General features: G+C 47.2%; 1 protein-coding gene and 1 long non-coding RNA gene across 14 annotated transcripts in view; both read right to left on the bottom strand.

Moving 5' to 3' along the window:
• The window catches only part of RGS6 (regulator of G protein signaling 6), a 603,395-nt gene that overhangs the window by 138,773 nt on the left and 446,673 nt on the right, over positions 1 to 17,949 (bottom strand). The window lies entirely within an intron of this gene.
• On the bottom strand, positions 359 to 4,569 carry LOC132670066 (uncharacterized). The gene is made up of 2 exons (XR_009606406.2): positions 4,429 to 4,569; positions 359 to 1,715 (listed from the first exon to the last, which is right to left on the bottom strand). It is a non-coding gene; the product is annotated as an uncharacterized LOC132670066 (long non-coding RNA).

Below are 17,949 nucleotides of genomic sequence, written 5' to 3'. Positions count from 1 at the left end.
CCTAGTGGGTCCTGGCAATCCTTGTCGTTTCTCGGCCGGTAGGCGCTTCATTGCAATCTGTGCCTGTTTGGATGGCAAACCCCTCCGTGGGGACACCCGTTTCCTTGTCCCTTTGATACTCCTCACCCCACCCTCTATGGGCACCCACTTCCTGTCTCTTGGGCTGGCTCATTGACACTGGGCCTGAGTTCCCCCGGAAAAAGAGAGATTCCTTTATTTCTCCCGCTCCTCTCCAGCCGGGGCCACCTCCCCATCTCATTTCTCTAGATTTGGTTTCCCCAAGGATGAAGACACCCACTTGAATGAACTAGGCTGCCTCGCCCCTTTGTTATAAGAAATAATAAAGACACTGTGTCCATTTAGGTTATTATTTATTTATTTCTATCATAGATCTAAAGGTGCCCATCGTAGGTGCGACGATTCAGGAATTCATTCTCAGATGCAGTTTAACGCTTGAGATAACTCTGTGAGGTCAGCAGGGGGCACTCTTTCCGCTTTTCCGGTGGGGACCCTGGAGCCCCCTGTGCCCTGTGGCAGCCCACAAGTCAAGGTGCAGTGGCCTCCAAGAGAGGAGAAGGGGGGAGCTGTAGGCAGGGTGCGGGTGTCAGGGGTGTGCTGTCCGCAGAGAACTTAAGAACGACAAGAGAGGTGGGTGATGAATGCCTTCCCGCTTAGCACCCCAACGATGCTGGGAACAGAATCCAGTCTTGGGGTTTCGAGTCCTGTGCTTGTCCTTCTCTACCTCAGCTCCTCAGAGGTCAGGGCACAGTGGTTTGGGAAGCTTCTGGAGGGGCATCCCAGACACTCACAGTTAGGAGAAACTAGATCCTTCTTTCTCAAGAGAGCATGGAGGGTCCGCTTGAGGTAGGGAGGCAGCCATGGAAAGCATCACGTTAGAGCTAGGAATTCTGAATTTTGGTGACATCGATTTGCTTCTCTGTTGCTATGCAGCCATAGATTTTAGTTTAAAATACAAGCTATTCTACTTCCCATCATTTTTATTACCAAATGTTACCCTACCCCCTCTACTCCCTGGCTCCCAGCCCTGCCGGGCCACTCCTCCTCCCTCCTGATCTTCATTCCGTCCCTGCAATCCCACGCCTTCCACTCACCCCACACTTTCAAACCCTGGAAAGGATTGCAAGCAACCCATGCCGCTGGCCGCCCTTTTCCTGCTTTCACAGGCAAGAAGAGATGCTAAGTTTTAAGACACAATATCAGTACAGTAAAACTTAAATGCGCTCATCTTTTTGGCAGAAACCAGCCTGTCGGCTTAATGCAGAAATTATTTTGGGGTGAATGGATGTCCTTGCCTGAGGCCGCCCGGCATTTCCTTGCAGCCCCGGAGTTTGCAAGCTCTCCTGGGGTGCAATAAACAGTATCACCACACGGGGGCGCTGTTGCCCTTGAAAGCCACAACGCTTCCACCGAGAGCAGCTCCAGGTAGGAAAAAACTGCCAGGATCCACGACTGCGATACTGATTTCTTATTTCTTCTAAAATGACAATCACCGGTGCTCTGAATAACTGCTTCGTTTCTTAGTTCCAGAGGTGGCGTCTGAAGTCTGTCTGATGTCATTTACAGCATTTTCCAGTGGCAAATAATGAAGGCCAAGGGAGACCTGCTTGCAGCCGAAGTCACGTGCGAAGGTTCTTCAGGAGTTTAAAGGTGTCCCGGACTTTCAGGCTATACGGATTAAACGAACCTGTGAAATGCTGCCGTCCAAGAGAGAAGAGGGGGGAAAAAACGAGTAGGCAGGATAGAAGAGTTTTAGATTCATCAAAGGACAGTAAAGGGGAAGCAGAGGTAGCCGGAGCAAGCCTCGGCCACTAGGGAGCAGTGGCGGCAGCTGATTACAGGAGTGCACCTCAGCCAGGGGTCCCAGAACTCAGGGGACTGCAGACTGCAGGCCGCGCTTCTCCAAAGTGCCTGCAGCCACCTCGATCCCCCAGATCCTCGGCTTCTCCAAGCATATAGTGGGTGCTTAGCCTTGCCTGCAGACAGGGACGGTCCTTAGCTCATACTAACTCCAGAGGCGGGCTGTGTATTTGGAGAACCTCACAAAGAAAATCGGGGCAAGCCGATCGGTGTGAGATTTGGTTCTGCCACAAACTAATGAATGCGTTGTACAAGCCGCTTACGCTAAGTCTTGGGTCTGTCATCTGTAAACGGAGGGGCTTGGGTAAGCTGCCTGCTGAGTCTGTTCTGATTGGGACGCACGTCTCTCCTCCCCCCACCCTGCCCACCGGGGACAGCCTTCCTGGTCTTTCAGGCCATGTCTCTGTCTTGTACCCTCAGGTGGCCAGATTGGACCACTTGCCGCACCCTGAACCAAACCCCCCTTTCCTCCTTGTGTTTCATGCCCTCTGCTCCATCTCAAGTTTTACTCCTACTTCAAGTCCCAGCACAAAGACTACGTCCTCTGGGAAGCCTTCCCTGACTCCACAGGTGCAAAGAGTATCCCTATCCTTCGTGAATTTGCCGCACTTAATCCATACTTCCCTTTCAGCAGCTACCGTTTTCTCTCTTGTGTTATAGTGATTATCTGGAACCTTTTTGTGCCCACTGGGTCTGCAGGGCCATGATTTCCATCTGACCTGCCCATTCCAGAGGATCCAGTCCTGGGGCCAGCACACGCAGGGACCAAGGAGGTGGCTGATGTCATCAACAATCACGTGTGCACACACACATCGTATTTTGTGTAATGGATTTGAGTTCGAACACTCTGATGTTCAGCTGACGGGACTTGGTCCCTGGTGCCCTCACGCTGTCTGTCTCCTGTACATAGGCCGGCTTGTAGATGGTCAGTGCAGGAACTTGGAGCCAGACTGCCCAAGTTCATAGCCTGGCTCTGCCACTTGCAAGCTGCCTGAACTTGGGGAAGCCATGAGCTTTCTCTGTGGGTCTGCTGCCTCACCCATAGGGTGAAGGTAATGACAGCAGCCACTTCTCACGGGAGCTGGGAGGATAAAATGCCTTGTCAGAGTGACTTGAACTCACGTCCGGGAACATCCGTGGCACGACTTCTTTGTTCTAAGGTGAGAAGGTATGTACCTGCCGGAGCCTCATTTCCAGCTTCCTAAACCCACCAGATAATGGAGCCCCTAGAAACCTCTCATGGGCTGCCCTTTGTAAGATAACACCTTAGTGACCCTCAGCCCTGGCCTCCTGCCCCATCCCTCACCCAGAAACCCCAGACTGGCTGATTCCCTTGCCCCCACCTGGCTCACCTGCCCAGGTATCAAGGGAAAAAAAAAGTCACGCATTTGAAAAAGTACCCAATCAAAGCAAGCTTTCCATAATGCTAGCTTTGACTAGTATTTTTATCCTTACTAATTACAATGCTAGCACCTCAGGACCTCTTGCCAGTTAGCAGTATCTTTCTTTCACGGTTAAAAAACCCCCCCACGACGCCTTGCGTTTGCCCCTATGCCTGTTCACGTCTCTGGCTAGTTTTACCGGCATCCTCTGCAACGAGCTGGGAAATGCCATCTAAGACAGCCTGCACCCTGGGTGGGCTCCAGCTTTGCATCCTCGGAGTGCGTGCAAAACAGATTAACCAGCTATCATTCCAGCCTGCCACCAGCCATTTGCTAAACTGCACAACTTGATAACGGCAAGTGTCCCACACCCCCCTCCCAGATCCACCCAGGCGCCAGCCTTTCTTCTTATCTCTGTGGTGTTATGGCTGTAATTCACCTGACCCACTGTGACGTGCGTCCTCCCAGCAGATCTGTGCTTTTATCTGCTAGGATTCAAGGATAGAGGAAGACAGGAAAGGGCATGAAGAGAGGCGAGAAAGGACAACGTGACAGAGCAAGTGTACTTCGAGTCACCTTCCATGAGGGGAGGTCTGGAACGTTCTCTCGGGCTCAGAGCTCAGGCACGTGTGTGCCTCCCTATCCTTGGGCCCAGTCTGTATCCTAGCTGCACCACGATTTCAGAAAAAGACAAAGCAAAAACCAAAAAAAAGCCCCCAAGCCACCTTTTCCTATTTTCATGATCCTATTCTAACCTTTTTTTTTTTAATTTTTTTTACCTACTTCCAATTCCATTTCCTGACAAAGAAGATTATTTTGAATTTAGACACTCCCCAATGCACTGGCCCCTGTCAGCTGTTGGCGGAAGGCAGGAACGGGTGAGAGAGAATAAATGAAGCACCAACACCGCCCCCCTTCCCCCCAGTCTGACCAGCTGATGTGGGGCTTGAACTCACAAACTGTGAGATCATGACCTGGGCTGAAGTTGGCCGCTTAACCAACCGAGCCACCCAGGTGTCCCAATCTTTCCTGTTCTTTCTGAGGCTGGTGCTTATCACCAGGCGCATTTCAGCTGGCAGGGCGCATTCCTGGAAGCAGGATACTGGCTTCCTGCAGTCCATTTCTTCCCTTTATGCAGGGGTCACAATCAGGTGCCACAGCGTCATACCTGAAGGCGTAGGTCCCTTGGCCCTCCCCTGCGGCAGCAGTAGCAATGACAGTAACTGTAGAAGAAGTCATGACGTTGGCAGCCAACGGTCGCCGAATGTTTACCGTGTGCCAGCATCTTCTGTGTCCCCTTGAAGCTACCCAGCCCTCCCGCTAGGGGGCGCGCCCTCTATCATCAGACCCATTTTGCGGTGGAAGCGAGGAGAAAGTAAACATCTGCGCAGCTGATGCCCGCGGCAGGATTGGCCCCTGGTTGTAAGCATCCTCTCTAACTGGCCCCGAAAGCTCAAAGAAAGAAATGCTTGCTTCGTCCTGAGCCGGAGTGTGGACGACCAGCTTCCTGTTAGCGGCGGGCAGCTACCGATTCGGTTACGTGGGCGCTGGCGCCCAAGGTCAGGTTCGGGTGCCGCTTCCTTACAGCTGACCCATGGAGTTCTGCCAGAGGCCTAAACGGAATGACGCTGGTTGACTTTTTTGTGTGTGTGGGATCCCCTTCTCCTTTGGGGTTCACTTGAACTGGAAACACACTGAGGAATTAAAGACCATCAACTTCAGTTACACATCTGATACTTCATGAGTTTGAGGCTTAAAATGCAGTTCTGGAATATTTGTGAAACTTCTCGCATTCAGGGCTGAGAGCAGGTGATAACAAGAAAAGAAAACCAGCCTGAACGTTTGTGGTAGGAATATTCAGATCAATGTTTACCAAAAGTGAGCAATGATACAGAGCTCTGTTAAAGAACACGTTCTTGTGGTGTTCCGGTATTTACATTATTTTTACTTCAATGTTATAAACATTAAACTAGGAATCAACTTTTTATGCTTTTAGTTCTTATATAAGCCATACGGCCAACGAATGCACAAATAAAAACAGAGACACCGAAGAGTAAAATTCGAATTACGAAGCATTAATTGGAGAAGCTCAGTGGGGTAAGTGTCTGACTCTTGATTTCAGTTCAGGTCACGATCTTGCCCTCATGAGATCAAGCTCCGTATTGGGCTCTACGCTAAGCATGGAGCCTGCTTGAGATTTTCTCTCCCTCTGCCCGCCCCCCCCCCCACTCGTGCTTACGTGCTCTCTCTCTTTCTCTCTCTCAAAAAAAAAAAAAAAAAAAAGCATTAATCCTTGTGATGGATGTCACCTTGCTGACACTAAATTGTCACTTTTGTGCTTCTTAGGTTAAACCATATGCAGTTGCTGTTTTTGTAGGTCATGAATGACAGTGGCAGAAAGAGTAATTTACATGGTACATTTTTGTTAATTTCAGTCTTCTGACTATGAACAAGGTGGACCCCTCACTGGAGTCTCTATTATTATTCTTGTTATCATTACTACTTTTAAAACAATGTACTAGCTCTTACAGAATCACTTCAAGTGTACCTTGCGATACATGGCTTAAAAACTTAAACAAAAAATAGTGGTTAGTTTCCTCAAAATAAGAGCCATTTTGTATTTTCTGCTGAGTTGTTATGTTCCAAGATGGAACCCAAGGAGGACATCTGTAGCATGATAAGCCAGGTACAATGCCACAGGGCAGGCACCCTGTGATGTCTCAGTTCCCCCATCATTTTTATCTTTCCAAATTACTACAAAACTTGTTTGTACATTCTGCCACGGCTTCATTTAGCAGAAATGTGTCAGTGACCTAATATGCCCTCTTCTGTCCTTTATCATTAGGCGGTGACACTTCAAGTGGTGTGTGACTGATGTACTATGTCTTTTCTGTGATGCCAAATCGATTTATTAACTACTCTAAGAGTCTAAGTTCTCGGTCTAGAAAAATGTCATTCCAGTGCGGACTCTCATGGCAAAAGAGAGGGTTTGCTTTTGCACCTGGTGATAGATTCCAACTAAGTACAACACGAGTCCGAGACCGATGCTGTCAACCAAATGACAGGCAGCTATGGCTTGCAAACATTTAAAGTTAAATGATGTTATTATAGTGTCTGGGTCACGGGCACTGAAATCTCGTGGCAGTACTTTGTCACAAGGCGGCCGTGCACATTCTATATACATGTAATATCGTAAGCGTTGAAAAGATTACCATCAAAATCGAAAACATTTAAAACATCAAAAGACAAAACTGTAAACAGGAGCTGAATTTCCAAGTGCTCAAGTCATCTGAGAACCGACAGGGATCTCTAGATCTTAGTTCAAGTCAGTCTTGTGCCGTCACAACAGAAGGGACCCTCAACCTTTCCTTTAAAGAGTAAGAGTTATTTGTGCATTAATGAGCACGAGTCAGCTTATTAAAACTTGATCAAAACACAGCTGTTTGGGAGCATGCCTTTTGCAGAAAGCAGGAGCCAATTACCCCAATGACTCCACTCCATGGCGTAGAGAGGAAGGCTACCTGAGAGCAGAAAGCAAAGCAAACCCTGAGGTTTCATCGTTGGCTGTTCTCTTTCTCATGTAGGGTCCCTTTCCTACACTGCTCACCTTCCCCGTTTTACGCAGATCCCAATAAACGCGGTAAGAAAGCATGAGTTAAGAAAACAAGATGGTGATGGTGCTCTTGATCTGTTGGGAGGCCATGGGGCGGCCCTGCCATCACAGCAATGAGCCATTTCCCCAGAGCTTCCACCCCACCACAAGGGTGGCAGCCTTGTGCGGAGGGGTTTTCATGCCTCCGCGTCGGAAAGGTCATAGCGTCTGTGTTTCACGCTAGGTCAGATTCTAGAAGGAGGGAATGTTTCCTGACCGAGGGGGCTTTAAAAGAGGGCTATTCCAGCTCAGTGCCCGGAATAACACTGACGTCGTTGGGGTGAAAGTGTCAGTGAAGGAATATGGCGCTCGTTTGAGGGATGGGGAATAGCAGATCCCGAGTCCTAGAGGGAAACAAAGCTTTCCACAGACATCAGCCAATACAGACTCATTACTGCAAGATGGTTCTTTGAACAAGCACACGATCAAAGCCTAAAGAGGGTTTTGGAGAAAACAAAGTAAGCACCCTAACACACAGGCAGCTTGAAGTGATGCTGCATGGGATACGTAGGGGGGGACTCAGATTGCTCCCGAACTATCTGTGATCTGCCACAAGGGTTAAAGATGGTCACCAGTTTTTAAGAGAGAAGGACCTTGGGACTTACCATTAGAACATATAAAACAATATGTCATGACACAATACAAATCCACAAAATTAATTACTAACAATTAGTAACAATGTCAGTGTAACTAAAGAAAATTGTGCAGTTGACCCTTCAACAGCACAGGTTGGTACTACACTGGTCCACTTATATGCAGATTTTTTCCTCAATATATACAGTATAGTAAATGTGATTTATCTTCCTTATGATTTTCTTAACATTTTCTTTTCTCTAGCTTATTTTGTTGTAAGAATATAGTCTGTAATACATATGACATACAAACTATGTGTCAATTGACTGTTTATATTATCGGTAAGGATTTTGGTCAACGGTAGGCTATTAGTAATTGAGCTTTGGGGAGTCAAAGGTCATACGCAGATTCTCAGCTGCGTCGGGGTGGGGGTAAGGAGGTTGGTGTCCCAACCTCTGCATTGTTCAAGGTCGACTGTCTGTAGTTTTCCTTATCAAATGTGGCTTTAGGGATTCTCATGAGTTGTTTTCATCAAGTCTGAATTAATGTTACACGCAGGTCCTGAATAGCAATGCACCATGCCAACTAGGAAATCAAGACTGGATGCCCACGGTGGGCAAATCCAAGAGCCCAGGGCGGGCTGCTGCTCTCCCTGCACCCTTCTTACCAAATACAGCCTGAAGGAGGCTGATTTCCCAGAATCTATTACCTGTAACCAACCTTGATGGGGAGGCTGCCTTGTAAGTCTTGGCCCTGAAGCACACTGACATAATGGCCCACGAACTACAAGGGAAGAACAGAGATGACCAAACACAAAGACAGTACAAAAGTGGAGGCGTTTACTATGGATGGGCCAGGGACACCCTCCTCCTGCCCCACCCCCAGCCTATATTCCCTTCCTAAATACTTGACCGCCTCTGTGTAGTCCCAGGCCCCGGGACCCTACCCACACACAACAACTGCCTCTGCTGCAACTTCCCAGCACTGAACGTGCAGACGGCACCGTGAGTGCTCAGGGGACGATTTGCTAAGGAGCACTTTCCTTTTCAGTCCGGAACCTTTTGCCCGGGCTCTTGGATAGCATTTCAACACCCCCTTATACTTCCTCCAATTTATTGGCTACCGTGCCATTAGAGTCTGGACTCAGACATCCCCAGCCCCTTGAGGACACCTTGAAAGGAGAGGGCCTCGCTATAATAAGAAAACAGCAGACCTGAGACACGAAGGCGGCACTCTGATTTTCAAAAGAGGCTATGAGGCAGTGACCGCAGTCAGAAGTGAGAGCTGCTTACACGTCAGGAAGTGGGAAACGAGATCCCAAGCACGGAAGGGAGCCCCTGGCAGTGGTTCCTTCAGCTAAGGGGGGGGGGGGGGGGGGCAGGCGCGGAGACCCAGGGTAAGTGGTGAGGTCTGTGCCTCGACTGCCGGGAACGAGCTCGCGTGTGGTGACGTGAGGCTGCATGGGTGACAGGTGGCAGCCATTGCCACACGTGTACACGTTTGCGTGGGTGTGCACGTACAAACACTGCCTGCGTCATTCCACAACCTGTCTAGGCTCCCGACGACCAGCCTGGGTGGGCAGGTGAGGCTCAGGTGACGGCCCGAGGTGACACAAGTCAGTCATCAGTGGGGCCGGCCTCTGAACCCGGCTCTTCTAAAAATGAGTTCTTTACTCCTTGCTTTGTTAAAAATGTCCCTTCGAGAGTTTCAATAGCCTAACAAACGTAAGGGATTACTACCATTGTTTAGTGGCCATTTTGGGTCGGTCTGTTATGCTGCTCAGGGCAGACCAACTGGTCACCTTTTCGGGCAGAAGAAGGGGTGAACCTGTTGTGAAAAGGCCCTTTTCTTTCTCTTTTCCGCGCTGCCTTCCGCTGTCCTGGGCGAGGTGCAGGCTCGTGAAGGAGCGGGTTGGGGAAGGCAGGGAGGAACTTGCAGGGGCAAAGCCCAGCCTCTCAGACAGGTGTCCCCCAGCCCTGTCCTCACGTTCTCGCTCCAGTGACCCCCATCTCAAAATGCGGCTGCTTCTGTTTGAAACACCTCTGATTGTCAAGGATTTTTTTTCCCCCCTCTTACACTGGTCTTTAAATCAGTCTCCCTGTAACCTTATCTCGCTTAGCTCTGCCTTCTTCAACTTCTTGTGAATCCCTTTGAGTGTTTCTCTTCTCTGGGGGCCCCACTTTCTTGCGTGTTCCTTCATGCTGACGAAGGAGCCAGCCTCATCACCTTGTGAGTCACTCTCCCAGTGAGAAACTGAGATTTGTCATCGTTCTCTGAGAGTGGGTGCCTTCCCTTGTGGATAGCACTTCCGGTATGCTCTCGCCGTGTCACGTCTCCGAAGTTAGACACTATACTTCCACCTGTGGCAGTGACGGCATGGGCAGCCCTGTCATTGAGCCTTCACTTTGGCCCTTTTTTAGTACAGGACAGACAAATTAGCTCTACAAACCGTACAATTCTACTCCATCACATTTCATTTCATTTGGTCCATCAGTTGAGAACTTTTTCTTTTTAAAGTTTATTTATTTAAATTCAGTGTGTGTGTGTGTGTGTGTGTGTGTGTGTGAGCAGGGGAGGGACAGAGAGAGAGAGGGAGAGAGAGAGAATCCCAAGCAGGTTCCATGCTGTCAGCACAGAGCCTGAGGCGGAGTTCGAATTCACAAACCATGAGATTGTGACCTGAGCCAAAACCAAGAGCTGGACACTTATTCTGACTGAGCCACTCGGGCGCCTCAAGATCTTTTAAAATGCTTTCATTTGGCCTTTTTTGCCATGCTCGCTGTGTGGGGGCCACACAGAGCATCCCAAGGCATGTGATGTCTCTGCATTCCTGGGGACAGCTCACACAGTATGCTGTTGGCAGTAGAGGGAAAGATGGCCTCAGAATTTCCCTCAGGGGTGAAGGGGCATTCACAGGAGGCTGGAATCTCAAGTTCAGAGGCAGCACTAGTCCAAGAGAGAAGGACCAGCCTGGCTCCATTTCCCTCCAGAGGATATCAGACAAACTTCATCAAACACCTTCCCTCAAGCTTCTGTCAGTATTTTTCCATCCATCCAGAATTTCTGCCCCTCCCATGGCATTGCACCCTGAGGCGTCTTAAGGGAGTTGCTCAGAATAGCGTTTCATTCCCAGGTTTGAATCAGTCATAACTTTGATAGGAACACACCTCCTGTCTTCATTCAAGTCCTTCACCAAAACTTGAACAGGAGTGGGCCACCGAGGGTCCCGTGCTCTCTCTCCTCTGTGCTATGTCAGCATCACTGCCGATTAACACTCACTGTGTAGAACTGTTTGGCCAGGGGGTAAATGCAACCTTACTCTACACCAGTATTACCCCAGCAGTATTCCCACCCCAAGTGTGAGAGGCGCCATCAAATATCTTCCAGAAGTTAAGGTACCCGAGACCTTTAACGTTCCTTTTAATTGCAGTAAGTTTATTATCTATTCAATAATTATCAATTCAATAATGTATTATCTTGACACTTTCTGGAACTAGAACATAATTTTTTCCCAACATTCTCAGATACAATTCACATAGGCCCACAGGCTGAACTGCTTTAAAGTAATTTAGTACTTGGTTTACTGTCTTGACTCTTTGGCGTCAGTCCTTTTTGCTTATTTCTCTCCAGTTAGACCACGGTCTTTGAGAGGAAGGATAAACATGGAGAAGGTGCTGAATTCATCTGCTTACTTACTGTCAAGTACTGTAATAACTCAACTTCTTTAAGTAGTGAGTAGTTCTGTCCCCTCTTTGTCCTTTCTTGCTGAACATCTTGTTTCAGCAAGATGTCTTGGGACGTCTTGTTTGTCCCTCAAGAAACACCACCCCAGACAGGCTGTCCTGGATGGACGGGATCAGTGGGTCCCTTTGCCCTCTGGTTTCCGTTGGGTTCAGCCAATCCGAGGTAGCAGCACTCAAGGGAGGAGGGAGAAGAGAAAGACAGTGGGGTCAGCTCACCCTGCGTGATTCCTTGGGTTGGCTGGGGTCCACCACTGAGAGCCACTGCTTCTGTCTTGTGTCCCCTCCCAGTTATTCTCAGGTTCTGACTTGCCCCTTCTTTTGTTACTTTCTGTACTCTACCCATACCTTTAAAAAGTCTTGTTATTAAACTATCTTCAAATATCAAAAGTGAGCCCTCTGTTTCCTCTTGAGGCCTTCACTCATCCTTCTCGGGGCTCTCAATCTTTTTTTTGTCACTGTTGACCTCGGGATGTTTCCCAAGACTCCAACCTTTCTCACTGTTAGCCTGTCTGAATATTATTCTTTCAGCTTTGGATACTTTATGTTTTTCTCCTTAGCCTCCTTGCTTTGTTACATGCATCCTTTCAATACCTAAGCCCTACAGAAATGTTCCTACATGGTTTTTTTAAAAATATATTTAGATCCTTTCCTTTCTCATTAGAATCACTTGAAAATCCCAAACTGCCACAGAACTGCAAGGTTGGAAGGGACCTCTGAGGCCACCTAGTCCAGCCCTCCCCACTGAGCACCCTCTCGCTCGACAACATCTCACATTTGCGAATTTTGCTCTTTATCTCTGGCAACGCAATAGTTGTGTGATACCCTCACAAGTGGTGAGATGTGTTGCGACAATGGGTCCTGTGAACATAGCCAGTTCCCAAAGGTCCTCCCCTCTGCCATGAAGCCCTTCAGGAGAACAGGCCAGGGCTGGGAACACTTAGAAGAGACAGAGTAGCAATTATTCTTTAGGAATGGATCCAACATGAAGCAGACAAGGAAAATTTAGTTAACCTACCTCTTCTACCCCTACTCCAGGAAACACATTATGGTTTGATCTTCTATCAGGGATTCACATTCATAATGGTATTTCCAAGTAAAGATTAAACATAGGATAGCAAACGCCGATCATAACTATTCTCTAACTTAGCGACACTTAATAAAATGAACAATTACAATATCAAAATAGTGAAAACCAAATAAAAGCCAAAAAGGGAAAGAGACCTAATAACACCAATGCCACACGTGTGTAAAGCCGCAGTCAAGGACATTCTGCAGGGAGGCAGTGGAGAGAGGCTCAGACTATAACTGCTGCCCTCACCCTGGTCCTTGTTCCTCAAAAGCAAACATGGGAGGAAGCATAATGGGGAAACTTTGCTGGTGAATCTGGAAAGGAGAGACCTTTTTCCTTCTTTTAAAATTTTTTTTTAAAGTTTATTTATTTTGAGAGAGAGAGAGAGAGGCAGAGAGAGAAGGAGAGAGAGAACCCCAAGCAGGCTCTGCACGGCCAGCACAGAACCTGACACAGGGCTTGATCCCACGAACCAAGAGATCATGACCTGAGCCAAAACTGAGAGTTGGAGACTTAACTGACTTGAGCCAGCCAGGCACCTCAGTTTTTCCTTCTTCTAAAGAGGCAGAATGGAGAAGGAGGTGGGGAGAAACGAAGGTAAGAAGATAAGTCGAGGATGGGCTGACTTTCACTGATGGAGGTGAATTTAAAGGACCCTCCTATTTTTATAAAGCGTGTTTGGCCATCCCTCTTGCCTGCCAGCCCTCTACTTAGATTAGATATATGCACTGAACGAATTCAATTGTAGAAACAACACGGGGCAATTGTGAGGCTTAGTGAACAGAATCAGCACAATGGCAAAATTGTCATTTATTTTTTTCTCTCTGTTAAAATGCAAGAAGTCATGACAGGTGAGACTTTGGTCTGGTCTGTCTGCAGCTTATAGCCACAGGCCCAGAGCCCTGAAAGTACCTTGCACAAAGCTGACCTTCAGTTAACGTGTGTTGAGTGAAAGAATCAGAATGAACTGAAAAAATTAGGAGGTGGGGGAGAGAAAAAAATGGGAAGATGTTTTAATATTTATTTTTCAGAGCAGGGAGTGGATCGATACTATATAAAACTGAATCATATAGTCAATACAAATATGACTACAATCATTTTCATAATCTCTTTTGTGAAGGCATCTTTAAGGAAATAACGTGTTAGGTGTTAAACATTTACGTGACGTTTGGAATTCCCAGTGTTACTTCAGTTTCTTACTCCTGTGTGTAAGTAAAATTGACCTAAATATATATTTTTTAATTAAATTTTTTAAAATTTTATTTATTGTTGAGAGAGACAGAGTGCAAACAGGGGAGGGGCAGAGAGAGAGAGAGAGAGGGAGACACAGAATTGAAGCAGGCTCCAGGCTCTCAGCTGTCAGCACAGAGCCCAACACGGGGCGCAAACCCACAAACCCTGAGATCATGGCCTGAGCCAAAGTCAGGTGTTTAACTGACTGAGCCACCCAGGTGCCCCTGTATTTTTTAATTTTAAAAAGGTGTTAGAGTGTGATCCCCATTTTACAGTTTGTCTGTCTAGACAGCTTCTCTCTCCGACACATATTCTTTGAAAGAATCTAAACTGATGTCCACCTGATATCCCACATGGTTATTTTTGGATGGTGCAATCTGGAAGATTATTTTACTTTTTTTTTTCTTTGTACTTGTCCATGACTCTTGAATTCTTTGAAATGAGAATGTGTGGTTTTTATAGAAACAATGTTACAATTGTTCTTTAAAATTGTATAAAAATAGCCACCATCTGTCACCATACAACATATTGTGGTGAGCACTGAATAACGTATAGACTTGTCAAATCACTACGTTATTATAGACCTGAAACTAATATAACATGGCAGGTCAATTATACATGAGTTAAAAAAAAATGGCAGATATTTACATCATAAATGTGAACATCATAAATATTCCCTACCACTAGATATTTTGTAATAACATTAAAAATGTGATTGATACTGAAGATAGTTTTAAATACAGAAGATAATAACAGTAGATATTGGTACATCATGTGATTTGCCACAGACTGAAAGTGTCTGATCATTTGATTTTGTTTCTATTAAAAAATAATTAGTGATAATTATGAGGGCAGACTGTAGGGTGGATGTTGCTCAGCTCATTTACAAAAGTTGTTTTAATCCAATTTGCCATTTCCTTCTCTCTATTGGTTTTCTTTTTTTTTTTTTTTTTTTAAATTTTTTTTTTTCAACGTTTATTTTATTTTTGGGACAGAGAGAGACAGAGCATGAACGGGGGAGGGACAGAGAGAGAGGGAGACACAGAATCGGAAACAGGCTCCAGGCTCCGAGCCATCAGCCCAGAGCCCGACGCGGGGCTCGAACTCACGGACCGTGAGATCGTGACCTGGCTGAAGTCGGACGCTTAACCGACTGCGCCACCCAGGTGCCCCTCTATTGGTTTTCTTTTTAAAGCGGACTGTTACAGAGGCTCCTGGCTCTATTCTAGGCTGAGCATGTGACCATATGCCAGTGAAGATGGTTTCATTTTTAGGAGACCTATTATTGGCTATTAAGGCTCTCCTGAAATTGCTAGAATCATTCCGAAATGCATTCCGTGGAACAACATATTCCTAGACTCACCTACTTTCTGTTTCTCATGCTGTGGACAAGGTAAGCTAAGGCAAACCTTTGGGAAGCACATGTTTGTCCACATGCTTCAGGAGTTTGAGTGAATGAGTTACCCATCTCGTTGTCTTCTCTAAATAACATTTTCAGAAACACATTCTCAGAGAATGCAATTTCAATTTAGGTTTCTTAGTCTCATCGGGGGATACCGTAGGATACCCAGTGGAAAGTGCCCGAGTCGAAGAGTGAGGACACCGGGGTCCCATCCTAGGGCGCAGTCAACTTCTCCGTGGCTGAGCTTCACTACCTACAAACAGGAGAGTTAGGCTAGATCCCTGGTTCTCAACCCTGGCTCCACACCAGCATCACCCTGGGGCCTCTACAAACTAGCGATGCCCCGTCCTCACCCCCAGCTGTGGGGGACTTGGATCTGGCCAGACTGTAAAGCTTTGCAGGTGATTCCACGGCACAGCCAATCTGAAGGGCCGCTGAGCTACTTGATGTCACAAATAAGACAGAATGTCTCATTATAGGCACAGGCCTGGTTCCCCAACACTGGCAAAAGTGGGGGGCCAAACTGTATCAGACCCTCTTGTGCATGGCTCAGAGATCCACCGGTAGGAGGAGACAGAAAAACATCCTATGTAAGCAGACATACCAGAGATGTAATGACATCAGACTCTTCGTTCCACTGACATGCCATGCAGGGGTCAGCACTGTCTTTGGAAGCCTGCCACCCTTTACCTGACTTGGCCATTAAGAGAGCCTCCTTTCCCTCCACTTGTCCTACTTGTGACGGTGGAGGTTTGCATCACTGCCAAAGGGACTTGTAATGTTATTAGCCGCTGCTTCCCTCCCTTCGCCTGTTGGCAGCTCATCCAGGAATTCCAAACCTGCCCCCAGTGCAACTTCCTGCACAGTGGAGAGGTTATGTCTCTGAAAGTGCACACTGACCAGGGAGACCTGGGTGGGAGCAGCCAGAGAGGAATGTGGAAGGCTTTGCACACCCATTGCCTACACCGTGTCCAGGCTGCCTGGGTAGCTTTGTAAAGCGTCAACTTGGCTAGGCTGAACCCCCTTCCCCAGGTTCCCTTTCCCCACTGTTTCCGGTGAGGGTGGGCCACCAGGGACATTCCTTGTGGGAATGGAGAGAGGAAGTGAGCACAACTCACGCCATGTCCCTTATCGGAGGGCTCCCTCCTTGGGGCAGGGCAGCAGCCAGACCTGCGACTGTCCCACCTCTCCCTGGATTTTCCTTCAGCTTCTCTGACTCCTGGGTGCGTGTTGGCCTCTGTGATGAGGGAGCCAGCACGTGCTGCAGGACTACATCCTCAAGGGAGGCGGTGAGAATTGACATGGGTCTCAGTCAATCCTCACGGGTTCCCGCGTGGGTGTGGTTCCTGACTTGTGCTCCCTCTCCTTACTTTACATCATCTTCCATTGCTGGCTGCCTGTCCTCCGGACTCTGAGCTTCCACATCGGAGGATCAGAGGTTAGGACGACAGCCTTACAGAGGCTGCACAACCAACGACTACAATTGCATAACGTCCAGCCCCTGTAACAAATACATACATTCATACCTATACTTGTAATGACATTCCTTACACCAACCTGTCTGTCCTACTTCAGCTCAAGGTCAGCCTACTCAAATTCTGTGCTGATCTCTTACATCACTGTGCACCTCTCTTTTGAGTGTCCCCACTCATGCCTGTTCATTCTTGCCTAACATTTGTGTCCTCCGTCGGATTCTAAGCTCCAGGGGGGCAGAGAGGGCTGTCGGTTTTCGCTTTCCATTGTATTTTCCCTGTACCCGGTACCTTGCTTGGCACACAACTAACCTTTCTTCTTGGCACAAGAAATATGGGTGGGATAAATGAATAAATAAAAGATGCTAGACAGATGAAGGAGAGGAAGGAGGAGGAGCAAGGAATCACCGAGGGGATAAAGTGTGAGGTTCAGCCAAGGCTTGGAGCCCAGCCAGGCTCGGAGGTCCGTCGAGGCCAATCACTGTGCGGGGGGAGCCGATCCCGACAGCACGCAGTTAGGTGCCGCGTTTCTCTCCAACAAGAGATTAGGAATTGCTTACTCGTATAAGATGAATGCTTGTGAACTAGACAGATTTCCCTTTTTCACGGCCAATTTTTGCTAATGATTTTTCAAAGTCATGACAGCTGATACTCTTAACTATTGAAGCAATCACAATACAGTGTTCAACTTTTTTTTTTTTTTGAAGTTTGAATTTCTTGAAAGTAAAAGTGGAATTTGGAAATGTATCATTCCCTTCAGAATAAATTAGTGAGTGTCTGTGGAAGAAAAAAAAAAAAACAATTAACACATTCATGGATTGTGGGTAAGTTTTTACCGTTCTTTCCAACAGCAATTTATGTAAGGAAAGCTTTCTGCCCTGATTTGAGTGGATTTATCCCTGTGTTTGCATTTGCCAACGTGTTTGAATTTCACAATTTCTGCTTCCAGCCTAGCACAACACCCCCTTTAACTCTGGACACAACCCTGGAGCATGAAGTCTGACTGGAAGGTTCTAGAAGATTAGTACTTATCTGTGGCCCCAAAAGGAAGGAGCCAGCAACCTGGGAGGGTCATGGCTCTAGATCTCAGGCCTGGAAAAAGAGCCAGGAAAGCTGGTTTTAGTTTTTGATCCCACCACTAATGAGCCATGAGACCTTGGAGAGCTCACTTAACCCACATCTCTGACTCTGTACTCCCTTGCCTGCCTGTGAAATGAGCCAGTTGGAGCAGAGGATCACAGAGGACCGTCAAACTCTGGTATCTTCTGATTCTAAGGTTTACCCTTTCTGGCAGAAATCATGGTAAATGGCTCTTGTTAGACAGATACAATGACTTTCGGGAAGATTGGCGTAAGAGCTAAATTTAGGAAATTACCACTTAATACCAGCTCTGCTCGGTTTTCCCCTTAAAACAATTGACCTCTGAACATTTCCCACATAAACACTTTAAATCGAAGCATAACTTTTTTTTTTGTATGAAAAGTATCCCATGATTTCATTCCATATGAAAATTATGGTTTATAATTAAAATGTTTGATAGTAGTC

This window comes from Panthera onca, chromosome B3 (assembly GCF_046562875.1).
Source record: "Panthera onca isolate mPanOnc1 chromosome B3, mPanOnc1 haplotype 2, whole genome shotgun sequence".
Classification (NCBI taxonomy): Eukaryota; Metazoa; Chordata; class Mammalia; order Carnivora; family Felidae; genus Panthera; species Panthera onca.
Note: the sequence above shows the minus strand (reverse complement) of the source record. Positions and strands in the feature narration are given on the sequence as shown.